The following is an 8,096-nucleotide window of genomic DNA, read 5'->3' as shown; positions in this document are numbered from 1 at the left end:
GTACAGTATCCAGACCCAAACCGGATAGAGGGTTACTTCGAGGATATAGAATCCAACCGCAACTAAATCTGTGTCTGTTGATCAAAAATTCAAGTCGACAATCTTCTTGACTTGACTTGACTTTGCCTGAACAACATCGAGCACAAACTAAAACGAAATGCGGAAACATTCTGGAAAAATTTCCGTGAAAAATGAAAAGCTCACGATCCGAACTCATTTCTTCTCGGCGATAATACTGTTAGATGACCTCTCCGAGAGCTCCCAGGCAACAGGTCTCACAGTCAATGTACCAAAAACTCTATGGTAGTGAACACTGACAATCCCACCTAGCCAGACAACACCCGATAATGGTACCAAGACGGATATAGCCTTCCTGATCCGGAAGGCCAGGGGTGCCTTTGCAGGCCTGCGAAACATTTGGCGCTCAAACCAGATCACTCTACATACGAAAACTCGAATTTTTAATTCAACGCAAAAGCTGCAAGTATTAAGAAGTGGGTCGGACACATCTTGAGGCAAGGAGCGAACGAGATCTGCAGAGAATCACTCGACTGCAATCCGCAAGGACAGCGTAGAAGAGGCAGTCCCAGAGGCTCAGGGCGACGCAGCTTAGTCAGCGACATGCGGGCTGTAGACAAGAACCAGTCCTGACGACAGCTAAAAGCCATGGCCGGTAACTGTCAGCAATAATTATCTCTGATTTCATCCCTTTGGGAGAAGCAGTATTCGACACCTAAATGGCATTACTACAGCAAAAGGCTCATCATGGCACAAAATCGGACTTGCAACGTCTAAGTATAGCAGAGGATGCAAAGGACTTAGTCTAATCGGTAAGGTAAATAGACTCTAGACAAAAAGAGCGACCAACGTTTTCGAGTCTTAATCCTTGACCTCTCTGTCCGAGATGTCGCAAATACACTGTTATACCAATCGTGCATCGATCTAAAAAGCTAGCCGGATTGTTGACCTAAACGGTGGTAATGACTCCAAATTGCGATGATAAACAAAACAAGACGAAAATAAAATATTATCCCGGAAGCTGTACAAGACGATGCTCATGAAGTTCGATTACGTAGTGATAGACGACCTAAAGCCACGCTAAGACAGACTTCAAACAACTTCCTGGACTGAAATTTTATACGGCGAAAAAAGTGAAAGAAGCTGGCGAACGGCTGATTAATGCGTACCGCTGGTGACTCAGGTGCCTACAGGAATGAAAAAGACCTCACAGTGGTCCTCAGCCTTTTTATGCAGCACCTCCCTATCTTCGCAGCCAAAATACAATCAACCTTGGTGAAGATTGTGATCTACCTTGTGAACACAATACGTCACGGGGCCAGCTTGAATTAGGCCCTGTGAAACATTGTCATTTTTTGTTAATATTGTTAGTAAATATCTGACGGCAGAATAGACGTCAATCCTCCATGCTTGCATGTTTGAGGGACGTTTATTCTGTGTTCAGGCTACTACTGAAGTTGGTGTCCACGAAAATTAGTGTTATTTATTTGAATTATTTAGTTTTGTTGAATTATTTGTTTGTTGCATGCAATAGTTTTGAGTTCAGTTTTGGTTCTAGTTAGGTTTAGTATTAGTATTAGATCAAGAAAATTAAACAAAAATATCAAAAAAATCTGCATGCAACATTTACCATAAAAGTACCATTAAATTAGTTTTGCTCGGGACACCAACTTAATATTGTTAGCCCGTCGTAAGAACTGTCATCGAGTTGCTGAGTCATCGAGTTGCTGTGTCATCGAGAGGAGCGATCACGAACACTAATGACCGCAAGAGGGTATAAAAAGCGGCACGATGGCGAAAACGAGGTCTTTTTGTTTGATAAAAATCGGTCCGTGGAAGTAAAGATCAGCGGCAGCGTCGTTCCGTCATTTTGAACCGCGTTTCAGTAATTGAACAGTTTAGGGGGATTTGTTGATCCGTAGCACGATCCGCCAGAAGAACTACACGAACGTTAATTCCTGGCCGAATCAGTCGATTGGGGTAAGTGTAGTATTCACGTTAGAAAGCCCAATCCCAAGAAGAATAAAACTGCAGTTATCCCGCGAGTGCGACATTAGGTCGGTGTTCGCCGTTTTGGACGCTGAGTTAGACTAAACCGGGGACTGGTGCTTTAGGAATTGCCCCAACCGCGAAAAATGTTATAAACCCCAATCGACAGTGCGAAGTCGCTCGCGAAGAAGGTGTATAGTGCGCACTTTACCACTCCCGGACACGAAACGCTAGGCCACCCGTTACACGGCCGAGTTGCCGCCCTCGATACGGCTTGCAAGTGCCGTCAGTGCCCGTGCCTGCTCAGTGCCAGTTCGAAAGTTCGACTAGGATCATTCAGTATGGACCAAGACGATGAAATAAGGATATGAAAAAGATGCTTGGTACCTGAAACCGCAGATCGTGGGTGATGTCAAAGTGCTGTTTTGTGGGTGATGCAATCACAATAAATTTGCTTTATTAACAGTTTTATTATGGCACTTATGGGCTAGCTATAAGTATGTTTTGTCTCGTATCCTCTTGGTTTTGCGTAATACCAGAATAAAACCAGATGTAATGATTAATACCCCAACAAAACCTTTATAAATTGTGTAAATATTTAAATAAATGTGATCATGTTTTAGGCGTAGTAAATGACTGAAGCATAGTAAGTCGAAACGTCCGCTGAAAACATTTTAGTTCTTATTTCTCACCGAAAAAGTCAACAAGAGTAATATATAGAATTTTACGGTGACAAACCCCAACAATAAAACCTTTATGAAGTTCAGGTAAAACCAAGTGGCTCAAAATTGTTACTTGGGACGTGCACTGACGATGAGAGAAACCTGATTACAAACGGGCGCAAGATGGTCCACAGGTGAAAGCAGTCCCTCGATGGGCATCTCAATAGCGATATAACAGAAGGAGACTGAACGGTAGTTAACCAACGAGTGCTTACAAACTATACCAGCAAACCGGTTCTCGATTTCAAAGAGATCCGGCGAGAAATCAGTCAGATGAGAAATAAGTCAGATGTGCGGAAGTCGGAAGGAGTAGCGGAGGAATGGATGGAAGGTGTGGTTTGTCCTATCTATAAAAGGGCGATCGGCTCGATTGTTGTAATTATAGCGGCTTCACGTCGCTCAATGCATCCTCACCTACCAATGCTCTCCCAGATTTAGAATTAGGTGTCTATCCCCAATGGCAAAAGAATTCGTAAGACAATATTAGGTGGGCTTTCAAATTTTCATTCCGACCAATCCTCTAATAATGTCGGGAGTACAGCATCCCCGCGCATCATATTTTCGTGGATTTCAGGGCAACATACGATACAGTTAAGCGCGAACAGCTCTGGCAGTTAATACGCGACAACGGTCTTCGGGACAAACTTACGCGGCTAATTAAAGTTGCCCTGGAGCGAGTGATGTGCTACTTGCATGCTTCGAGGACACTCCCGAGTCCCTTCAAATTGCGCAGAAGGTTGCAACAATACAAGGGAATTGAGTGTCCTGTATGTTATTCAACATCGTGATTGAAGGTGTGATCCGGTGAGCGGGTATCGAAACAAGAGAAATGATCTTCGGCAAAATTAGCCAATTCCTAGCTTTTGCAGACAACATTGGTATGGCGGAGGCAATGTATGCCAGCCTAAAAACGGAAGCTTAGAGGAATTAATGCGTCGAAAACCAAATATATCCCGACCAACATGACAGAAGGTCCAATGTCAGCCCAATTTTTCTTAAGCGGCTGGCCAATAACGCCAGCAACCTTTTCGTGTTAATAAGCGTAAGAGAGGAGAAGCAAAGAGAATCTCTCATTTGCACATTGAACCTTTTGAAATATTGCTCGTCATATGGTAGGAAGAGCCTCCAGAGAAAACAATGGTCGCTTCCCAGGGCAGTGACTATTGTTGGCGATGAACTGGAAGTGGTTGATGAGTTCTTATATTAGGGATCTCTAGTTGGAATAAACGGAAAGCGCATGAACCACGAGTTGCAGGCACTACTCGGTGAGATTCCCATTGTACTCCTGGCGAAAGTCGGAAGGCTGCGGTGGGTCAGCCACGTCGCGAGGATGCCGGACGACTGTGCAGTGAAATCGCGTCTCTTCAAGAATCCCACCGGCACCATGAATAAAGTAATTACTAAAGATAGAGCAATACTTGGTTCAGCAATCTTATGGATAATAATTTCTATAATATAGTCTATAGTCTATAAATACAGTTACAGTTGAAAAAGCAAAATAAGTTCACTGAGTGCTGGACAAGCCTGCCTACCCGGAAGGCATACAAATGCCTTTCCATTACCGCTGAACGGAACACGGCCAAAAAAGTGAAAAAATAGTTTAAAAAGAATCCAGCGAGTTCAATAAGGTCCATGGCTCGGGAAATCGGGTGTTCCGACTTCTCAACCCGGCGAGTAATGACCAAAAACCTTGGTTATAAGTCGTATGCACTACACAGAAATCAAATTATGAATGCTGCGACCAAATCACGGCGATTGGAGAAAGCTAAAAAACTTCTGAGTCGATTGAAGCATCCTCATCATAATAGTCCGTATGAATAAAACAGTTTACTTTGCTTTTCCCGTTTAAATCGTATGGGAGTATTTGCTCTATATCTTTTATTCATACGGCCTAATGACTCCGCTATCTTTTTCTCTGATGAAAAATACTTTAATCAGAATCAAAAGGTGAATCGAAAGAATGACAGCTGGCTTGCACCAGATCGGTTCCTAATTCCAGAAAGTTTCCGACCCGTGTGATGGTTTTAGGCGTATTCTCCAGCGAGGGGGATGTAATGACTCCGTATTTCTTTGAACAAGGACTAAATGTAACAGCCGATGTATGTTCTGAAGGATGTTTTTATCCCGTGGATGAAGGAACTTGCTGCTGGCCGTCCTTTCATCTCCCAGCAAGACGGAGCACCTGCTCATAATGCCAACAAAACACAAAAATGGCTTGCAGCAAATGTTCTGGAGTTTTAGGAGAAGAAAATTTGACCCTCAGCAGACCGATGTCAATCCTTATTGGATTATTGTGTCTGGGGCGTCGTCAAGCGGGATATCAATAGGACGCCTTACACCACGCTTAGATCGCTCAAAACTAAGATCATCGAGGTGATGATGTCTATGGATCGAACATGGTAAAACGTGCATGCGGCATTTTCCGGAAGCGTCAATCAACAGTCATTGAAAAGGAAGGCGCTTTTTTAAATTAATTACTTTACAATTCTCATATATTACGAAAGAAAATAAACCACAAAGCATTTCTCGCATATATGACTAACTGGTGTGAATTTGCTAAAACTTGTCATTTACTGCAAAAATTCGTCACGCACCCTGTAGTGCTATTGACTTTTTTTCACATGTATATCCCAAGGGGATGAAGAAAAGTAATCTTCGTTTTCCTAATTATATTGACATTGATTTGTTTTATAAACAGCATTTTTATTAAAGCTATATACCAAACAAACACGTGCTGAACGATCATACCCCAAACTATGCTGTCAACAAACCTTGAGGTGCAGCTGGGATTTTTTACGCATCAGCTGGTGAATCAGGGAGTAGATCGTTGTTGTTTACTTTCACTATTTGTTTGATTTTATCAAAACTATCTAACGTTGGAAAAATACTTTTTATTGGCTTTAGCTAGTAAAGAAATACCATACCAGCACGGCAATCTTCCCCATTTAGTAATGCGAAACTCTTTCGGGCAAGTACAGCTCCTTAACGCCACCCCCTAGCTATGGGGTCGTCGAGGTACTATTCAAAAAATGTACCCAATTCCCGCTTGAGTTGTTTGTTGAATGCTTTAGCGCGCGTAAGCCTTTTGTTCCTGACAAGTATTGTTTGGAGATTTTTTCGGCTTCAATGGTTTCGTTTATCATATTGTTAAGCAATATATACACTCAATTTGGTCATTACAAGGATGCTTCGCTCGCGTTCACTGCATAAATCTCATTAAATGGTTCACTATGGGAGAAAGAGAGTCGATAAAGTTTTTGTTCTTTCGATAGAGAGCTTCGGCGCGTTTCAGCAGTCTGGAATTTATAGTTTGCTGAAATTTGAGATACCGGTTGTCGGGTACAGTTTCAGCGATGCCAGTATAGTGGAGATAATTGTTTCTCATGTAGAATGGAGTGACTATTTTTTCAGCTTTTCAGGCTCCAAATATTTGATGCTAAACATAAATCAGAATGCTTTATCACACTAAAACATTATTATATTTTTAGTTTTGCTGCTTACCCCTGATCGTTTTTTGTTTCTTTGTTTACAGGTTTGAATTCAATCGTATATCTAAAACTGTGAATCTGAAGCTGAACCTAATTAAGATATCTCGCGTCACTTTTCATTTCGTCCAATGTAACAATTGTAAACAAATCCGGTTTATCACAACAAATTATTGCTCTTTTTAAACTCTATGTTATACAAAAACACCTGCCCAAATAGAATTATTTTGAGGTGAAAAAATTAGCATTATCAAAATGTCCAATGTGCACATTCGAATTACGAATGACTGACTGTTACTTCGGTCGTTCTCATCTGATGTCCAAAGTGCAAAAAAAATCAAAACAAACCCAATCTGTACATTGGACGTTTAGCAAGTGAAAGTTTTTTTTCGCATTATTTATGCATTTTAAGTGAAACAAGCGGTCTAATATTGAAAAATAACCTCGAAAATAGCGTAGCACGGCAACGCACGTATTTTACGGTGATCTCGCTTAATTTATGTGCAAGAGCCTGGAAAAATAAAACCGTCCAAAGTACAGCATGAGATGGTAAACAGTCCAATGTAACTTTTTCCATAATAAACCAAAACTGATTAGTTTTAATTAGATTTTTAAAATCTCCGTTAAATATTGAATGTTATTATTCATCAACCACGTTGAGTGAATGATTGAAAATTATTTCATTTTGAAACAATTTAAAGTTCAATTCGAAGAACTTCGATCTCGTTTTTCTCAATATGGTGGAATTGTTACATTGGACGAAATGAAAAGTGACGCGAGATATAATTCTGAAAATGTTCCTAAAAGACCAAGCTTCTCCATCAAGTTAAACAACAATGGAGGCGATGGACGTCATCCACTTGAAGATGTTGCAGTTGTTGGTCGGTGCTGGCACTACTGGCGCCGGTTACCATAGCACAACGTAAAGGGACTGCTTATCTGCTCTCACACACTCTCCAATTGAAAACCCTATATATTGCATCGCTGAACTGGACGCGATGTTCAGTGTTTTAAGTGACATGAGAGTGAAGACACCAGAAGTGATCGATCACAAGACATGTTTCAGCATGCTTATCCAGCAAATCGATTCGAAGGTGGTAAGTACCAATGAACTCACTAGCCGTTCCAAGTGTAACACTCAATGTTTAGTGTAGAATAATAACACTTACTAAAGCAGTGCATTCAAAAATAGTTGATGGTGGAATATAGCAGTTTAAAGCAACGATGATGCAATTTTATGCTATTTTATAGAACAATTTACTACACCCATGAAAAATGTGCTTCTCACTATTCGCCCCGTTCGCTGGAGGGGAAAAAAGTCCGCCCGCTCAGACTCACGCCTCACCAGAAGACGGAGCGGATTACATGTGATGGGGAGAAATAGTCGCTGAGACGGGGAAAACTCACTTCTCGGGCACCCCTTAGATGGTTTTCGTCACCGGGGTGCTAAAATGTTGGCATCGCGTGCTTCGGCACGCGCGACGGTGTCGGTCAGGATAAAAGTGAAACTTTTTTAGAGACAAGTATTGACTATAAATAGCGCTCGGCTGTAATTAATTTTAATGTTTCATCGAGAGTGGAGTGATTGGAATAGGCCGTCGCATTGCGTCCCAAAAAACAACTAAGTTGGGGAAGTGATCGGCAGTTTATCTCTTTTGGGGGGAGTAAATAAAACCAAACGATTACCGATGGGAAGTTCTTGAAGTCACCTTTAATTGTTTATAATTGCTTAAAAGTTTTGGGCCGCTTGGATGTTATTATTCGATTACCGGATCAAATTGAATTATTCACATTCTCATTTCGTAGCACAAATAATTCGCATTCTGCCTATTTGAAATTTTTCAAGCGAGAGTTTAAATGTTAACTAGGAAAATTTACAATT

The sequence above is a fragment of the Sabethes cyaneus genome, chromosome 3 (genome assembly GCF_943734655.1).
Source record: "Sabethes cyaneus chromosome 3, idSabCyanKW18_F2, whole genome shotgun sequence".
NCBI classification, from domain to species: domain Eukaryota; kingdom Metazoa; phylum Arthropoda; class Insecta; order Diptera; family Culicidae; genus Sabethes; species Sabethes cyaneus.
The sequence above is the reverse complement of the archived record's forward strand: the minus strand, read 5'-3'. Positions refer to the sequence as shown.